The sequence below is a fragment of the Uranotaenia lowii genome, chromosome 3, assembly GCF_029784155.1.
Source record: "Uranotaenia lowii strain MFRU-FL chromosome 3, ASM2978415v1, whole genome shotgun sequence".
NCBI lineage: Eukaryota > Metazoa > Arthropoda > Insecta > Diptera > Culicidae > Uranotaenia > Uranotaenia lowii.
In genome coordinates, this window is record NC_073693.1 from 147,557,165 (window position 1) to 147,578,365 (window position 21,201).

Genomic DNA, 21,201 nt, shown 5'->3' on the forward strand with positions numbered 1-21,201 from the left:
TTTTAGAGCTCAAATTTTTTCTACAAAGTTATTTATCTCAATAAAATACACAACTTTGCTTTACATGTCAAAGTTCTACAATCTTAATCCAAGGAGATACGGTTAAATTAAAAAAAAAATACTTGAAAAATGCTTTACATAAAGTTATTGTTATTATAGCGCTATTTTTGAATCTCTCGACTTTAAATTTTATATCAAAATATGGGAATTTACAAATTTGCCCAAAACACCTATCTTTTCATTCCTGAGCGAGTTCTTCTAGATTGATGTTCTGCACCAGGACTAATAATTAGCTACGAAAGCTTTCTTTGGTCGAAAAATATTAAAATCGTAGCGGTAAAGGAGGATAAATCCAAAATTTTATGATTTGTGAAATTTTTGCAATTTTATTACTAAAATTTGTCCCAAATACCTGCGTAATTTTCACGGTTTGTTTAATAGACAAAGATTTTTGGATAATTTTAAAAAATGTTACTTTGCGAATTGCTGCTTTTGTAAATTAATGCTACCCACGTACGATATTAAAAGTACATTACATAAACCTAAGTATACAGAAATTTGCGGATGCCCGGATATTGTGAAAAAACTACCTGGTTTTTGCCCAGTTTTATCCACATTATTTGGAAAATGAAACAAGAAAATCGAATTCAGTTTAAAATTGTTCGTCAAAAATTGGATTTGTGAAAGTTTGTTTCATCAAAAATCAAACCTAAACTTTCTTTCGTATGCTTTAAACATAAATTTAACACTGCTGATGTGTTGCGACAAAAAAATGTAAGTCGTTTTTCTTCACTAGATATATGTCTGGAATATCCTCAGATTTGGCCGGATATTGCTCGGTTTTTGGAATGGAGAATTTCAGATTATTTACCCGGTTTTCACCATGTTTTTCAAATAATTTGCCAGGAAGTGCCCGGCCGGGCTACGTACAAAAATAGTTCTTCAACTGATGCACTGTTCCGCACTGCACTACGGCTTTTATGAAGAAAACATTCCTGCATTGAAAAATTTCTGGCTTGATACACTGAGCTTGCATTGAAAAATTTCTGGCTTGATACACTGAGCTACGCTACTCAGCAGCGTCGCTAGAGCACAATTTTCTAGCCAGCTCCTTCTCTTTTCTGTAGAGCGAGCGACGTCCACCCGACCGTCAGAGCAACCGCAATCGGGCGCACTCGGCAAAAAGATAAGTGAACGTTGATCGGCTGAGCAGTGCACTCGGAAACCGAATAGATAAAAGTGTAATTCGTTCTCTGCTCTGTTCTGTTTGCGAGGTGTTGGACAAGCATGCTCTCGAGCATTACGAATGGAATTCATTCACAAGGTTCGAACATATTCATTGTAAACATAACTAGTGATCTCATTTTGCACAGCACTGACGTCTTTTGAATTTTCTGATAGCGTGTAATTTCAATGCTCCAAAAGTTAAGACGATACATAAACCCGTAGATGAACTATATGCATTTTTGTTGCACGAAAAAAATTGTGAAATTTTTAAAGTTCAAGAAGACTTAAGTCAATTAATCCTTTATTCAGGGTGCCCTTAGCCTAAGCTTGCCAGATTGCCCGGTTTTATCCGGGTTTGCCCGGATATTTGATGCAAAATTTCGAGAAAGTCCGGTCCGGCCCGGTTGCCCGGATATCGTGAAAAAAGTCCGGATATTGCCCGCATTTTTTCACAATTTTCATAAAGAAACCAAAAAAAATCAAAGTTTTTGAGTAAGTTTCATCAAAATCGATGAATGGTATGGAAATTTTCAACGGTTGTTTCAAATAATTTCGCTGATTTACTTTTATAAACCTTTGAATACTTAAGTGTTCCAAAAAGTTTTTGAAAGTCTGCAAATACATTAATAAAATTTTAAATTGCATTTTTTCTTTGCTTTTAAATATGATAACACCTAAATTTTGCCCGGTTTTGCCCGGTTTTTGGATTTGAAAAATTGAAATCCATGCCCGGATTTTGCCAAGTTTTTTTGAAAAAATTCCCGGAATTGCTAGGCCCGGATGGGAGTGGAAAAAATTCTGGCAACCTTACCTTAGCCTTAGCAAAAATCAAGAAAAACCTAAAATTTGAAGCTCCGTTGATTATTTTTGGCCATATTAGTTCTTATTCCACAGTTAGTAAGTGTCAAAAAAATAGAATTCTAAAAATTTGTCTAGTACTTTATAGTAATCGCATGCTTTCAAAAATTTCAAGAGTTTCCTAAAATTCCATTCGGAATAAAGACTCGTACCAACATAATCCAAAGTTCAAATAAAGTTCCAATCATATGATGAACACGAGTGCAAATTTAGCAGAAAAAACTCTCACAATGCAATGTTTCAGAGTCTTGACACCGCAACAACAGCAGCAACGAACTTGTCCTACTTACTGGAAGTTTTCTCTGTTCCGCCTTATGTGTAGTGTCTTCTTTTTCCACTATTTAAGTTTTTTCTGGGGAAACACTGTCCTTGCGCTGCTGTTGTGCAATTCAACTGCAGCCCTCTTGGGAAGTGGCCGATTTTCACAGCAAATTCCTCCACCTTCCGGTTACCCGTCATCTTTTGTTGATGTTTTTTTCTACTTTCGATGCAGAAACTGAAAATATCATCATTATTTACCGGTTTGTTTGTTTCGGTTTTCCACCGGCCGACCGACCCCCTGAAATGTGCTGAATAATGGCTGTGGTTTGTTTTGCGGCCCGAGAGTTTTTTTTTTTTTTTAAATATATCTTTATTCGTACCAATTCATCATTACATTTATATTACATTAATACATTAAATTAGGTGTTCAGTTCAATAATGAACTTTCAGAGCCCTATAGTTAAATAATCACTAACATTTATTTATTTGACTTAAATTTGCTGAGCGCAATCAAGCATTTTTATAAAGGAGAACATCCTGTAGTGTAAAAAATATTTTAAACTTAAAACTAAAAACTAAAGCTATCCTAAAATTAAACTAATTGTAGAGAGAGCGAATCTCTGCGATGGAAGACTGCATCGATTTGCCTCTGAAGTTGGAGATTATTTTGTTGGCCATCTCTTCGATAGTTTCAATGCCTGCAATCCGATGAAGATCTTCGGTGCTGTGCCAAGGTGGAAGCCGCAAAATCATTTTCAGAACCTTGTTCTGAATCCTCTGGATGGCTTTCTTCCTTGTCGCGCAGCAGCTAGACCAAATCGGAACTGCATACATTATCGCTGGTCGAAAAACTTGCTTGTAAATAAGCATCTTATTCTTCAGGCAAAGTCGGGATTTCCTGTTGATGAGAGAATAAAGAGATTTAGTGTATTTATTACATTTTGATTGAATATCTTCAATGTGATTTTTAAAAGTAAGATTCCGATCAAGTGTGAGTCCCAAGTACTTCACGTGATCAGACCATTCTAATGAAACCCCATTAAAAGTTATGAAATGATTTTCATTAGGTTTTAAAAAATTTGCTCTTGGCTTATGGGGAAATAAAATAAGTTGAGTTTTGGAAGCGTTAGGAGAAATTTTCCACATTTTCAAGTAATTCAAAAAGGAATTTAAATTTTGTTGCAATCTACTGCGTACCACCCGTAAATTTCGACCTTTGGCTGAAAGCAAAGTGTCATCAGCAAACAATCTTCTACCTTTTCCTTCTGGTATATCAGGAAGATCAGAAGTAAAAATATTGTATAAAATTGGCCCAAGTATACTGCCCTGAGGGACACCAGCTCTAATGGGTGTCCTTTCAGAGCATGAATTTTGATAGCTTACTTGTAAGGTTCGGCTAGTCAAATAATTCTGAATAATTTTGGTGAGATATACAGGAAAATCAAATCGAGCTAATTTAGCTACTAAACCTTTGTGCCAAACACTGTCAAAAGCTTTTTCAATATCAAGAAGAGCAACACCAGTTGAATAACCTTCAGATTTGCTAGCGTTAATCATATTAGTTACACTCAAAAGTTGATGTGTAGTAGAATGTCCATGACGAAAACCAAATTGTTCATCAGGGAAAATAGAATTCTGATTAATGTGAATCATCATTCTATTCAAAATAACTCTCTCAAATAGTTTACTTAAAGAAGGAAGCAAACTAATTGGCCGATAACTTGAAGGCTCTGAAGCACTTTTTCCAGGTTTCAAAATTGGAGTTACTTTGGCATTTTTCCATTTATTGGGAAAATAAGCCAAATGAAAACATTTGTTGAAGATTTTAACTAAAAAATTTAAAGTGCTTTCAGGCAACTTTTTAATAAGAATATAGAAAATCCCATCTTCCCCCGGGGCTTTCATATTTTTAAATTTTTTGAAAATCAATTTAAGTTCATCAATATTTGTCTCACAAGAACTTTCAAACACATTTTGCTTAGAAAGAATATCATCAAATTCTAGGGAAATTTGAGCATCAATTGGACTTACAACGTTTAAATTAAAATCATGAGCGGACTCAAATTGTTGGGCTAATTTTTGAGCTTTTTCTGAATTAGTTAAAAGAAGTTTATCCCCATCTTTCAAAGTAGGAATTGGCTTCTGGGGCTTTTTCAGAATTTTTGTTAATTTCCAAAATGGCTTTGAGTAGGGTTTTATGTCCTGTACTGCTTTAGCAAAATTTTCATTACGAATGAAATTTAAACGACGTTTGATCTCTTTTTGAAGGTCGCAATATATTAATTTCAAATAAGGATCCCTAGTACGTTGATATTGGCGTCGACGAATGTTTTTCAGTCGTATCAAGAACTGAAGATCATCATCAATTAAAGGTTGATTGAATTTATGTTTAACTTTAGGTATTGAAGCGGCTTTAGCATTGACTATTGAAGTTGTCAAATTTTCTACAGCCAAATCAATATCTTCTATTGAATTCAGTGGAACGTTTACATCTAAATTACGTTCAATAAAATTCATATATCGCTCCCAGTTAGCCTTTTGAAAGTTAAAAGTTGATTTTAAAGGGTTTTCAATGGGACTTTGGGATAAAAAAAATGTTACTGGAAGGTGGTCTGAATCGAGGTCCGCATGAGTAACTAATTGACTACAATGCTCGCCTAAATCCGTTAGAACCAAATCAATTGTGGAAGGATTTCTAATTGAAGAAAAACAAGTATGCCCATTAGGATATTCAACAGTATAATAACCTGCAGAGCAATCATTAAACAAAATATTTCCATTAGAATTTGATGAAATATTATTCCAAGATCGGTGTTTTGCATTAAAGTCACCAATAATAAAAAATTTAGATTTATTTCTGGTGAGTTTTTGTAAATCTCCCTTCAAAAAATTTTTCTGTTCACCGCTACATTGAAAAGGCAAATATGCGGCAACAATTATAATTTTCCCCATAGAAGTTTCTAATTCAATTCCAATTGTTTCTAAGACTTTTGTATTGAAAGAAGGAAGAAGTCTAAATTTGAGACGACTATTGATGACAATAGCTACACCCCCACCTTGTCGATCAAGTCGATCATTTCGTAAAATTTTAAAGAAAGCATTGCTTTTCAAGTTATTGTCTGGCTTTAAAAAAGTTTCAGTGATGGCAGCAATATGTATGTTTTGAGTTTTCAAAAATAAAAAGAATTCATCTTGGTTAGCCAGCAAAGATCTAGCGTTCCAATTCATAATATTTAAACATCTATTTGGATCCATGAGGGAATCGCAAAGTCATAATAATTTTGTTAGCATAATTAAAAGAAGTTTGGAAAGCTTCAAACATTGAATTTGCTTTCAACATAAGTTGCATCATTTCCATTAAATTTTGATGCAAAAATTTTAATTTTTCCTCAGTAATCTCACCCAAATCAACAAAATTCTGAGGATCAGAAAATGAAGGAGAAGGACAAGTATTTGAATTTCGGGGATTTTCCCAAGCCTTCGCATGAACGTTGAGACTTGGTTTTTTCCCATTTTTATTAGTTAAACCTGAAGAGGGAAACCCATTTTCAACCACCTCTGAGAACGATAAACAACGAGTCTGGGGCGCAGATTCAGCACAGGTAACATTAAAATCACTTCGGGTATTACCCAGCCGTGATTCCAATGTAGGCCGAGGCTGACTGCGAACAGGCAGGTTGTTTGCCGGTCTGACGTGTGTAGACGAAAAAGAGGAAGGAGGAGAAGAAACTTTTCTGGAAACTTTGGGGTTTTTCCTAGAAGCAACAATTTTTGCCCTAACGGGACATTCTAGAGAATTCGAGGAATGATTACCTGCGCAATTCGCACACTTAAAAAATTCTGTTTTTGGCTTATCACCACCAAAAAGGCATTTAGATTTTTCATGATCGAATGAGCCGCAAAACATGCATCTGGCATTCATTCTACAATTTTTAGTGCCATGACAAAAAGCTTGACAACGACGACATTGCGTAATATTTTGAAGAAAATTGGTAGAAGATTTACGAAAAGGTTCGAATTTGACTCGACAATGAAACATAAGACGAGCCTTTTCAAGAATTTGCAAATTATTAACCTGATCCTTTTTAAAATGGATCAAATAAAGTTCAGGAGCAAAACCAACACTACTGGTATTATTCGTGTTGGTTCTTTTCCTCATTTGAATTACTTGAATTGGAGAAAAACCTAACAAAGAATTTAATTCAGCTGTGATCTCATCCGGTGTCTGATCGCCAGTGAGACCACGAAGTACAACTTTAAATGGACGATCACTTCTAGTGTCGTACGTAAAAAATTGGTGTTTTTTATTATTCAAATAATTTAAAACCTTTTGAAAATCATTAAAAGATTCTGCCAATATACGAGCAGTTCCCCTTCGACCGATCTGAAAAGAAATCTTCACATCCTTGACGGAAGTGACGATTTCTTTTCGAAAGGCATTGAAGTCAGGAATCGTGACCGTTATTGGTGGAATCTTTTCGTTTTTAAGAGTATAAGAAGAAGAAGGTTTCTTAGTACTCTTATCAGAATTAAATATGAATATTTCCTCATCACCGATGTTATGAAGGACATCGAATGAGTTGGAAATTTCAACTTTTTTGGGCGATGGACCTGAATTAGGCTCGGCAATCCGTTTCCTACCGGCCCTTGAGCCGGCCGATGACTTCCCCATGCTGGAAAGAAAAGAGAAAATATGAATAAAAGAAAATGAAAATAATTTTAGCACTGAAAAGTGCTGATTGAAATACAGGTAAGGAAAAAATAAATAATGTAAAATGTTCCTGCAGGTACACAGCAACGATACGATGCTCCGGCGTACGTGTTGACGGCTCAACGGTACAGATGGAAGTGCGGCCCGAGAGTTAGTTTATATTCATGTCAAGCTTGCTGAAATGGGAAAAAAACTTGGACAACTTCAAGGCAATGTGAGCCAAGTTTATTGATTTCCAGGAGCAAACTTTTCGATTGAATAGAAATGATACTGTGTGCTTAATTCTAATCTAGCCTTTCGGAAGTGTTAACCTTATAAAACATGATCGTGAAATGCACAAATTGTAAATTATTTAGATTCAAGGTAATATGCGTTTTGTTTGCCTTGAATTCATAAGGAATTTTAAGCAATGAAAAAGACAATAAAATGTGTCAAAAAAGACAAAATTCGAATTATCTGGTTGAACAACAACATTTTTAACAATTCAAATTTAACAAGAAAAAACAAGAAAATGCAAGTTGAAATTGGGTAAAACAAATAAAAAATAACATTGCAAAATAAAACAAGATAAAACTAGGGTAAACAATATTAAACAGGTTGAAATATGCTTAGCTTGGCTTTATTAACTACTCACATCCAACTATAATCATTGAATTGGAAATGCTTCTACGACATTTTTCTTTCGTTTAAATATTCCAATGCAAGTTTAAATTATTTTATGAAATGTTTTCGTTATTAGGAAAATACCGTTATGGAAATGATAACATTTCGGATTCCACGATCGCAAGTGTGGCTCAGTAGAGAATATTTCACATTGTCAAAAGTTTCTTCTTCGTGATTGACCGTCACGAAGGCCATCAATTTTGTTCAGAGGTTAAATTAAAGGTTTGGCAGCACATTCACAATGCTCAAACGTGATGCTCTCTTTTTTAATATCAATAAACTTTTTGGATTTTGGACATTTTGTTTCCAAAACAATTTGTTCACTGATGAGCAGCGAAGGTCAGAGTAGCTTGAAACGTAGGGGAGAAAGAGGATACTTGATCACTGGGGATACTTGATTCTTTAGTTATTTCTCGAAACTGGTATGTTCTACAAAGATGTTCTAGAAAAATGTGCCAAATGGAGCAAACCAACAACGCTTTTACCTAAAAAATTTTTAAATAAAACAATTTCATGAGTTATTTAACTTTGTTTGGTAAATTTCTCAAAATGTGACATGTAGATATTTTTTCATCACTTTAAAATGTTTGTTTCATAAACAAATCTTTAACAAAAATACATTTATCCAATATGTTAATCGTAAGGATGTAATATAAACTTCATAATGTCATATTTTCGAAGCAATTGGAAACTTTCAACTTTTTTCAGAAAACGTTTTCCTAGATTTTCATTATGGAAACAATTGGTCCCTAGAGTTCAAAAAGGTATATTCTTCTTCTAAATGAATCCTGTTCATTGCTGATTATGAGATAACTAATATTTATGCTTTAACTTATATTATCCAATTAAATTGTCTATAAAAAGGCTAAAAATATTGATTATTTCCTAATTATAGAAAATAGCGCCTATAAGTATGCAATGAAACTGACCTTTAGACAAAGTTATGGAATTTTCTTCTTATGACATTTATAATTTGTGAAATGAGAACCAACATGAACAAAATCAATTTACATTCTATATTGGGTTTTTGTATGATGTTTGCCAAGGCTAGGCGTACCCTGAATAAAGGATCAAGTTTCCCTTAACTGGATTTTTTTTATTGTCATCAAAATCCTTCTTGTTCATCTACGGGTTCTAACTTCTGGAGCATACAAATTTGGAGGTACACGATGTCAGAAAATGTAAGAGGGTGTGAGTTGCTAATTTTTTCCGAAGAGATATGTTGAAAATAATAAAAAGGGATCAAGTATCTCCATTCTCCTCTATGGATATCTGAAAATTTATTCTATTTTTACTTAAAAAAAACCGAAAAACGATGAAAATTTTGAAGAACAATATAATGTAATCGGTGATTCTGGTTCCGAGATTATGTGTTTTTTGAAAAGTTTTAAAAACTAATCATATAACAATGTGCAATTAAACAGCAAAATTGAAACAAAAAAAAACAAGCAGAGTAAGTTTTCAACAAAGTTTTTGCGGAAGTCTTTCAAGGAGTTTCAAAGTAAAATAAACTTGAATACACCACTCTTCATTCACCATCATTCATCTTGAAAAGTGGGATGATCTTCAAAAAAGGTCGTTCGCAAATGTTTGCAAGCTTAAGATACTGGATTTTCATTATACAACACATGGAAAAGATAAAAATACATAGATATCATTTGTAGAGAAAAAAAAATTGGCTAAATTTATTCAAGCTTCCTATAATATTGTGGTTAGAAATGCTTTTTGTGATAGGATGATGAAGAATCTCACAACTACTAATTTATTAATTGAAAATTATAAAGGTTGTAAATAATATCAACTAACACTCACTTACAAACCTTACATGGCCAAACTAGGACCAAATTTGTTATAATGATAAATACAAAGCTTTCAAAATATCGAAACGTCAAACGATTCCTATTTTTGTTATATTTTATGAGATCCAGAGAAAACAGCTAGTCTGACAATAAGTGTCATTACTATAACTGAAATTAGAAAAAACCTGCCTTCATTTTGTAAATATTTAAAAAAGATATATTTCTTATCTTAAAACAATAAATTTATAGATCGGATAAACAAGTTGAAAACGTTTTAACCAATTTTGAAATCTTTTGCAAATCAATCACAAATATAACAATAGTTCACTGTTTTGAATAAAAAAATTAAAAACGCTTGTGAATTGTGTTTAATTGAAATATGTTTGTCCCCACGTTGTTCTTCGACCAATGTTAGTTTTCTACGCAAAAGAAGATATTTATTGTCATTATTTCTTTCATAACTCTTGTTGTTGACTCACTTTGGTGCCTTCAAATGAAAGTTGCATCATAAATTTCCTATACAATTTCCTATAAATTTCCTATCCTACATTAGCAGAATATTCTGTAATGTAGACGGTACTTTTGAGCACTATTCAAAGGTTATTTACAATTATTTCAAGTTTAAGGTCATTACTAAATATTTATAAATATTTTATTTGGAAGTTGACAAAATTTTGGAACGTTTTGATAAGCTTTTTTATGATTCCCGTTGAAAAATAACAGAGTTATGTAGCTTTGAAATATGCATCTATAAATTTACAAAAAAAAATCTAACCATATCAAACTCGAAAAATAAAAATGTATAATCTGAAAAAAACCTGTGTTTTAAGCCTTAAAAATGAATAAAATTTTCAGTTTTGAGGAAGATCTAAGGGGGTCGCAAATTGTCAGATAATAAAAAAAATGCGCATTAACAACATTTTCAAATTGTCGAGGCAATCATTGTTGTTGTTGTTGTATATTTATTTAAAGAGGGTTTTTAGCCTTCAACTTTTACCCTCTCTTAATAACTAATGTCCGTGTACATTAAATTTGCTTAAATAAACTATTTTCTTTTAGAAACTTAACAAGGATTTTCATGGAATCAATATTATCACAAATTATTTCTTCAAGGTTTTCACCAAACTTGAACTGTTTTCTTGAATCATCATATGATTTGCATTCCTTCAGAATATGTTCAACGGATAACGATGTTTTGCATGGGGTGCAAATAGGTGCAGGATGTTTTGCTATCAGGTATCCATGAGTCAATCGGGTGTGTCCTATACGGATTCTTGTGATAACTCGTTGTTCTTCTCGGTTTGAAAGATCTTGCCATTTTCCAAGTTGAGGTTTTATCTTCCACAGTTTGTTTTCTGTTTTGGTCGTCCAAGCTTCTTGTTGAGATACAAATAAACGTGATAATGCCCATGTTATTGCATCTTTGGCCGGAGTTCCAGTATCCCAGAGAACGTCACTGCTTCGCCCCAATTCCGCGAGTTTGTCTGCTTTTTCATTGCCAGCAATAGAACTGTGACCAGGTATCCAGACATATGTGATATTTTTCTTGCTTGAAAGATGCTCGATGAATTTTATAAACGCATGTGGGGATCCTTTTTGTAATGCTTCTAAAACGCTTGATGAATCTGTGTAGCATACAGCTTCATTTGAACATTGGTGTGTAGCACTGGCTAAAGCAGCAGCTTCAGCAGAAAAAATGGAACAGGTGTTTGGTAAGCGTTCTGAGATTTCCAAGTTAGGTCCTATAATTCCAATTCCAACTTTACCGTTAGATACAGAACCATCCGTAAAAAAGGTTTGACATTGTCGGTATTTGTTGTTGTGAAGTTCGTGGAAGATTCTCCTTGCTGCGTCTTTATTGGACCCTGCTTTGCATCTTTGTTTTATAGACCAATCAATTTTCGGAATACGGGCGTTCCAGGATCGTCCTCCTTCAATAAGCTGTTCGCAAATAATTGGCAGTCGTTCGTTGGTCAATTGATTAAAAAATTGATCTGCTATCTTGAATAGAACTTTCCCTTGGCTTGGTTTTTGTACAACACAACATGCACGTCGTATTAAAATCAAACATAAAAAATGTTCGAAATCTAATCTTCCACATTCTGCTACTATAGAGTCGATTGGTGAAGTTCGAAAAGCTCCTGATGAAATTCGTAAAACACTATTGTAAATAGGTTGTAATTTTGCCACTTCTTCTGGTTTGAACATTTCGATACCATGCATCATTTTTGACACAATTGTTGCCATTCCAATTTGTAAAATCGTTTGCCTGTTACCAAAGTGACTAATCGCCTGTAAAAAGTTGATCCTCGAACTGCATGCCTTTTTAACTTCTCGAACATGAGTCAATGCGTTTCCCTTTCGATTTAAATGAATACCTAAAATTCGGATGCTTAAAACTTTAGGAATAGGTAACTCTTCTATTTTGATATTCTTTTTTTTGGAGAAACAATGGCGTGTCTTTCTTTGGCAAGTATGTAATAAGTTGCTCTTATGCGCACTTATGCTGTAACCGATAGTTCTAGTCCAAATTATGATTTGGTCAACAGCCTTCTGTAAATGTCGTCTAGCTATAGCTGTATATTTATGCCCAGCTATCAATAGAAGATCATCTGCATAAACAAGCAGCGTAACATTATCCGGAATCACTTCGAAGATTGGATTTACTGTTAGCAGAAATAAGGTTACCGACAAAACAGAACCTTGAGGAACTCCGTTTTCTTGATATTTCACTGATGAAAAAGATCCTCCTACAGTGACACGAAATGTTCTGTTTTTCAAGAAGTTTAGTATAACTCCAAAAGATCTTTTTCCTAATTTAGCTTGTCTAGCAGCATTTATGATTGCTGGATGCCAAGTACGATCATAAGCCTTCTCTAAATCTAGCTGGACTATTTCAGAACATAATCCTTTTTGTCTGTGGTCATTCATTATATCGGTCAAAGTACTGAAATAAGTTGTTGTTCCAAATCCTTTGCGGAAAGCATGTTGATTTTCATTAAGTAAATGGTTTTCTTCAATGTAATTCCGAATTCGACGATCTATCATCCTTTCATATATCTTACTGAGGCAAGATGTTAGAGAAATCGGTCGGTAGCTGGTTAAAGTTCGAAAAGGTTGTCCAGGTTTGTGTATTGGAATTATAATACTTTCACGCCAAGATTCAGGAAAAGTTCCAAGCTGCCACTGGTTATTGAAAATTTCAAGCAATAGGCATTTACCTGCTAGAGGAAGATGCTGTAGCATTTCATAAGAAATGTTATCGGGTCCGACTGATTTGCCTTTCACACAATTTAGGGCAAATAACAATTATTGCATTGAAAAATCACAGTCGATAGTTGGGTTCGCCTCTATACTTGTTATAGATGATTCTACCATGTCTGAGTGAGACTCTAGGAATTCACTCGTGAACATGAAATTTTGTTCAAATTTCGAAGCAAAGGATTCGGCAATTATGCTTGGATCTTCTATAAAAACGTCATCAATTTTCATTTTTAGGGTTCGGATTGATTTTCGACCAGTAAGTTTGGAAAAATTTTCCCAAATAGTGGAAATAGATGTGGAAGGGCTAAAAGAAGCAGCAAATGTTTCCCAAGATTCTTTTTTTGCTTTTTCGACAGCTGTTTTTGCTTCATAGCGAGCCTTACGAAATTCATCATTTGCTGATGTCCAAGCAAGACTATCATGTGGAATCCTCCGAAGTTTCTTAAGTGCTCTTTTCCTTTCTTTAATAAGATCACCAACATGATCTGACCACCAGTATGCAAATTTTGATGAAGGATTGCCAGTTGTTTTGGGAATAGTATCGTTTGCAGCATCAATTATAATTTTAGATAAATTTTCAACAGTAGAAGTAGGATTGGTTCTTATCAAATCTTGAATTCTCGCTTGAAAATCATCCCAATTAGCCATTTTATGTCTCCACTTCTTTACATGAGGAATGATTGGGCCGTGGTCATCAAGTCGAATAGAAATTGGAAAATGATCACTATTGAACGGCTCATTGGATGTTTTCCAACTGAAATGCTTGACAATATCAGTGGATACGAATGTAACGTCGATGGAAGAATCAGAACGACCTGCTACATCGAATCGGGTGATCGATCCATCGTTAAGAGGGATGAGCTGGTTTTCACAAGCCCAGGTAAATATGGTGTTGCCCATGCTATTAGAACTTATTTTATCCCAGGTGAAATGTCTGCCATTAAAAGCTATTGTACACATGTCAAGCTATTGTACACACTTACTACTGTTACTGACATTGGAGAATGAATCCTCACACCAACAGCAGGTATTTCTGGAGTAATATCGAGGGGATCATGCGGAACTTCTTTGAGTACTGCTATTACAGCTGGTCCCTTCTTGCTTGACGTTTGACACACTGACTCATATATAAAATATTTTTCTTCGAGGAAACGGCCGTATTTTTCCGTTAATGTTTCTTGTAAACAAAGAATAATTGGTAACTCACTGCGTCTCTCCTGTATAAACTCAGCTGCGTTGGTCCAAAAACCTCGAATATACCATTGTATAATGAAATTTCGACCCTTAGAAAGTACCTGTGACCGATGCCGTTTATCGTGGATCGATGTCCCCGATGAAGATATTTGGATAGGTGGTATTGTAGTTTTCTTGAATTGGCGGGTGCTCGGGCCCTCTCCTGGATCCCAACTCGGTGAAGATGAAATGAGGGTAGCGTTAATTCCTTGGTTGGCATTTCTGAAAGGTGGACCAGCGTTTGGCACGGTTCGAATGTAATTTGTTGTGGTACTGACCTGTACATTGTTGGGGTGCTCCATGCCAGCAACCTGCCATGATACTATATCAGCGGTAGGTGCCAGCAAGGAGCCAGGCTCGGGGGTTACAGTTGCGCCGAAAAGGGCTGTGGGATGCGGTAGACTGTCGACGGGTTGGAGGTTGGCACAGTTTTCCGGGCATCCCACACTTTGGACGATGAGGTGGCTACTACACTTTCACACACCCCATACCTCAGATCGGCGATTGATGTTGTTTGATGTTTGGTTGATCTTGAATCCTGATGATGATGGTTTGGCTTTGATGGTTTTGTTGTTTGATGATTGTCATATATTGATGTTGGTGATTTTATAACTCGGGAATCAGCTATTTGATCAGAAGCAGTGTTATTTTGAATGGACTGTGCAGTTGTTGATCTTTGATAGTTGATGGTGGAATAATTTTGCTTCAAGTTTTCATGTGAATCATCAGTCTCGAAATAACTGAGATTTTTGGGATCGTAGCGTCATGTTCAGAAGAGGCTCATCAAAATCTTTTTCACTTACATTCAAATAAGATCCTTGTGAAGAAAAACATTGAGAGTTACTCGTTGTTGAAGAATCATAGGCAATTTTCTTTTTATCTTTCTCAATAGCCGGAGGGGAATGATTCGCTCGTTTGTTTCTGGGAGTGATATTAGCTAACGGTTCACTAGCATTGGTATTTCTATTGGAGTTTTTAGATTTCAGAGAATCAGTCAGATCATTCATTTCATTTATGGTTTCATACTCACGACATTTATCTAGGTACATTGTCTTCAACTTATTGAAGCTGGTTTCAAGTTGGACCATTTTCTGATGACTTTCCAACAAGAGTTCAACTTTTTTTTCTCAACTCTTCTATTTGCTTATCTTTTTTTTCCAATTCGAAAGATGTTCCTTGATTTATGATAGAGGAGTAAGATGGTTTTCTTGTTGATTGTTGTTGATTTTCGACTTTCTTTCTAGCTTCCATCCAAGACAAACATTCATCCGTTTTCACGCGAATGACGGCTTCTTCAAAACGGTATTTCGGACATTTCCGTCCAAATGCTGAGTGTTCATTATTGTTTTCGGGGCAATAGGGACATTTAAGTGGTCTGTCGCAGCTTTCACCTTCCTGGAATTCATGTTTATCTGAACATCGGGTGCAGCGTTTTTCCTCCTTACATCTCTTCTTAGTATGACGATATTGTAAGCAATTTTTACAAATCATAGGCGATTCGTAATAAGTTCTCACTTGAACTCTGGTCCATCCAAAGTATATTGCTCTTGGAAGACAGGTGCTTGCAAAGGTTAAAACGGTCAAAGGAGTGTTTACAACTTTTTTATCGACATATTTTGTGATGCGTTTCACTGCAACAACGCCTTGAGTTTTGAGCTCCGCAAGAAGCTCTACCTCCGTCATGTCGATAGTATCTGGCTGGAATACTATTCCCTTGATACGACTAAGAGAAGGATGGTCCACAATTTCTACAGCAGTGTTAACATCCAGCTTGGTTACTAGTTTTAGAGCATGGGTGGCCAAACTATGGCCCGCGGGTCACATGTGGCCCGCGACCAACTTTTTGTGGCCCGCGAAGCTCATTTTATTTTGGAAAAGCAATGTTCTAAGAATTGATCGGTTTTCTTGGTTTGCGTACATCATTTGGAAAAATATATCTGAATCTATTCTAAATTTACTCAAAACAAAGATCTGAAAATCTTTTTGAAGTGATATAAGCCAAAGGGGTAAAAGTGTAAAATAACTAATTCCAAGAAATTGTTGTGCATTTGCAATTTTCTTTCGAACGTAAAAGTATGTGAATATAATTTTGAAAATCTAAAAAATTCAACATGGAGAATCGTTCGGCATTATTTACTCAAAATCAAAAATTTTTGCACTCATACCCCTTTGGCTCTGTGGGCCTTATAAAATTTTACGAAAAAAGTTACCGTCACTGTATAAAATAAAACAATTATTATTACAATTTTTAAATATCAAAATAGTACGATATTTGACACAGATCTGTAAATTACAACACATATTTTTCAATGTTTTCCAATTGGGTTTTGGTTACTACATATCATTGGTATGAAGAGCATTCAAGCGAACTCTAGTTTTCATATTGAAGAGTTAAGATAGCCTCTGAAAAATAGTAAGATCGTATAAATATCGTTAAAAAATTATCGAAGCATATCTACATCATTATTAAAATTATACATTTACAACAACGTCATTTATCCATTCAAATTTAATAAGTTTTGTAAATTATGCAAAATATCGAAAGTTTGCTATGCAAATTTTTACAATTTGATATTGTTTGCTAAGCTTTTACAGAAAAGAGTATGTATATGAAAATTAAACCACATACCAATATATTTTAATTGGCATCTTTCTCCATTTATGAACATCAATAATGCAAAACTAGACAAAATTTACAGTTGGGTAGTAAAATTCAACTAGAACCGGTTTGGTACTGACAAATCTCTCAGAAGATCGACTTTTTTTTAGCAAATTTGACTTCATTTGGTGCAATGATCAAATAAGACTTAAATTTGTAATCATCCTGTTCATAGAAGGCTTTCAAAATTTACTTGTCAAATCGAGATATTGAAAAATTTGGAAACCATTCTGCGTTTTTTTATTTGTCTATCAATTTTTTTTCTAAGAAAAACGGTGAACTTCAAAACTTTGGAAAATGGACGATAATTTTGTTTATGTTTGGATACCATAAAATTGACATTATGTCCATTCAAGTCACGTCATTTGACATTTCTGGGATGAATAAACCGATGAGATTTTAAATGGCTTGAAAAAATTGTCGTATATGCATTAGTTGGGAGATATGATTAATTTCGTATTCCGTAATATTTATACTATTTTTTAAATGGAGCAAAATTTGTAAAACAATGGAAGCAACAAACGGGAAAATTCCGGACTATTTTTATCTAAAAACCTGGAAAAATCAGGGCATTTGATTTTAAATTGTCGACCAAAACTCCAGGCAATATCAATAGCAAATCAATAACAAAAAAAGACTTGAAATTTTGTTTTTGATTTTAAATCGTATTTTAGGCTTCCACAAAACCTTTCATGATTATTTTTATAAAACTTGATCAAGAATTCTCGTTTCTGAAGCATACCTACATAAAAGAATTTACAATACAATTTGATTTATTTTTTTAACGATTTTGCAAAAAAGATGATTGAATCCGAGCATTTTTCAATGCAGTCCGGCCAACCAAGTCGGACCGGACTTTTCTCAGATTTTGTGTTAAATATCCCGGATAAAATCGGGCCATCTGGCAAGCTTAATTTTTCCTCAATGTGACCTAGGCTAATATTTTAATAGCGTTTTCAAAAATCAGTTTTTTTTAAACTCCACAACAATTTGTTTTTTTTTTTTGGCCCGCCAGCCAATCTCATTTCTGAAATTTGGCCCGTCTGTTCAAAATGTTGGCCACCCATGTTTTAGAGCTTCCACCAATTCCAGATTGAAAGTGGAAATAGCATAACTCTGCCCACCATTTTCCAGAGACAACGTAACACTTTTACGAAGAGATCCTCGTTTCAATTGACGTTCAATTTCGCTAGCAACGTGAAAAGGATTTGTTGGCAGTTTGTCCCGGTTTTTATTATCACCTGGACGTCTAAGCTGCAGCCATCTCTTTTGACCGTCAAAAGACGATGATCGCATATAAGGTGGCAGAGGAGAAGATTCAGGCAATGCTGATGCCTCACCACTACCGGCGGAAACGCCTTTCATGGCGCCACCGATATTTTCACTCATCCACTATCAGTTTCTTTTTGACACTTTTTGTTCGATTGGATATGATATTCTCACAATTAGAATAAAGCAGAAATAACAAATCTCAAAAAAAAGTCTTTCTTTACTAAAACGAAACCATTCGGAAAAATAACAATGACGTTTCCTTGGTAACGTAAGCACTCGATGAGGCAATCATTTGTTTATCAAAACTGTAATAAAATCATTAGTTCGTTGTTTCTCAAACATTGACCACAGATTTAAGTGAGTGTTTTCTTTGAGTTCAAAATATTAATTTAAGAAAAAAAAATCTTCTAATTACCTGAATCTTATAAATATAAACTACTGAAAAAAGATTAAAAAAACTATTGAACTTATTGGATTCATTGTTCAAATTCAATGCTTTTAAACTTAGGTACTTAATTTACAACCAGAGTTTGGAAAAATCATCAATCCACCAATATACCAGGTATATTTATGCTCCTTCCTGTTCATTTTTCAAAAGAAATGTAGCATTTTCAAGGAAATGAGATTTCAAACTGAAATATGTAAGATTATAACGTAAGCGTGTCATATTTTTGCTTGTTTTTGTGTTAAAACCTCGTCAGTTTTAAGAATCAAGCACTGCGTGTTAACAGCATGCAAAAAAGCTTGTAGCTAACTTTAGAGTTGTGTTATTGGATTTTTTATAGAACATTCTGAACTCATAAATATGAATGTAATTTAAGCTTTTTATGACTTTCTAAATTATCTTGAAATGGAAAAGTTTAATCTCGAATCCAATAATTTATCAGAGTTATAATTAAGCAGTTATAAAGTTAGATGCACAAAGAATGCCAAGATTAAAAAAATTATAAAGAAATATTTAAGCTAACTGTAATAATCATTTTTACCTGGGGTGTATCATTACCAACTTTTCATTAAACCTAACTAAGGTGATGACTCCAGATTATTTAGTTTTTCGATGCGCTTGTTTATTTGAAACGACGATCTCAAGCATCTTTCTTCAGCATATTTAATTTTTTTAAACACTGTCTCAGATTTGTTTATATATTAATCGAGGCTTATTAAATTGATCACCAAAGCACACACTTCCCTCCACCCTCTTCAAAAAACCTTGAACCACCCTGAAAAACCTTGAAAATCCCGAAGGGGAAAACAAAGTTTGAAGAATGTTATGAAAAATTATCAAGTAGAATATTCATACAAATCCAAAACCAAAAAACAAACAGCGGAAGATGTGATTGTTTTTATTATGTGTATAGCACCAAACCGAATAGCAAAAGTTTTACTAGCTACACTTTTTACTAACGAGATTCCTGTCATTCGCAGGTTTGCTATTCTTTTCTTCAGTCCAGTAGGCGATTTCCATGTAGTACACAAACATTGTTTGCGTTATTTACTGTTGATTTGGCTAAGGCCATAAATCGCATGCTTCAAGTCTCCTAAGAAAACCGCGATGCGTCGCTATGATTTTCAAGGTATGCGACGTATTGCTTGTAGGCAAAGCTGCTATGATTATTAGCGCACATATTTTGGTTTTTATCTGCATTTATAACACCTTTCGTACTCGTGATTTTGTCATTTTTTTTTATCTAAATACTGGATTTTACGATTCTGATTTTAGCAGTTTAATTGCATTCAAGGTTTAGTCCAATTTATACCAATTTAATGGTTTTTTGCATTATTTTTATTATCCTCCTTGTCGTGATTTTACGATTCTTATGAATCTCAATTCAGAAATTCACTCAGACACGTCTGTCACTCACGAGAATAATCACTGACTTTTTTTTGTTTATTTTGCCTAGAGCTGCCAAAAAAAACAAACGATGCATAGACATTTAATTTACTTTATTTATCTTGAGTGTGTGCCAATCACATCTCTACACCCCTCTTGTGATGTATCAACTCCAAGTGACGAAAGAAGGATTTAATATTTTTTCCTGCTTTCAAATCAAAAGGATTGTGTGTTCAGTGACTAAAATAGGTACACTCTAAGATGTTATTTGAGCTCGCAGTAAACAACGGTCAAGACCAACACATTACCCACTATGCTAAAATACTGTAAAACTATGTATGTACTATAAATGCACTATAAACAATGTATGAAACAAAATTAGTTAAATTCTTTTTTGAAACATGTAGCATTATTTCATTGTCGCAGTAAAAATATGAATAAAATATAAAAATGGTGTATTTCAAAACCCAAGCTTGTTAAGGGCCCTGACTATAGAAGATTCTAGAGACACTAAACTCCAACCAGTTATTCAACTTCCAAACACTCGAAAGCATGGACAATTGAATCGGTCTGTTTTTAACCCATCTACCGTTGGTTGAAGTGTAAGGTAATTTACATCTCATTTGAAAACCAATAAAGAAACCCGAAGCACCAATAATAATCCTCATCGATTTCCCACCATCATCGAGAACATTAAAAATTAAAACAGTGTGATAGGTAAATCATGATGGAGGGAAAAGGGCTTATGCAACGTGTACTCATAGGGTACATAAAATACAACTTGGTTGACGTTTGATTCTCGAGAACCGTAGTCGTCGTCCTCATAGGTCGCCTGAAAAGGAGGTAATAAAACATCCGGTCTCCGGTTTCTCCAGCTCTGTCTCTGGTTCCCTTACTGACCACCGACTCTACAGAAGGTATAGGTTTAGCGCTGGAAACCCACAATTCGTGTTTAATCCTTCACCGCACTCCGGATCAATACATGGTGTCGTGCCTACATCAGCGAGCGCGGCACACAAAACTATGAATAGCACACCGGTAAAATCGATAATCCATCCGTGGAGTTGCTTTTCTGCTGACGGTTTGCATGATTCATGCAAAGGCTTGAGCCGAATGAAGGTTACCGGGAAAGCTGAAAAAAGTATAAACTTTCCAAGGCTTTCTACCCGGGCACTCTGAATGGCAATTGGTTGATTCCAATTCAAGATGGGCTTGAAGAAGGACGTTTTAAATAAAATTTCACGGAATTTTTACGAAGTACCAACTAAATTGTAATATTAGGATGTAGTTTCTTCAAACACATTCATTTCAAAATTCATAATTTAAAATTAGAAAAGTTTTATTTGGAACGAATGATGTCAAAAGTTATTTAATTTATTTTTAGTAAAAATAAATAGCTATATTTCAGCTTAACGCAGTTTCT

The 21,201-nt window shown here is 34.4% G+C and overlaps 1 protein-coding gene across 2 annotated transcripts in view; it reads right to left on the bottom strand.

Moving 5' to 3' along the window:
- The window catches only part of LOC129757203 (uncharacterized), a 483,998-nt gene that overhangs the window by 343,472 nt on the left and 119,325 nt on the right, over nucleotides 1–21,201 (bottom strand). The gene's annotated exons all lie outside the window — the stretch shown is intronic.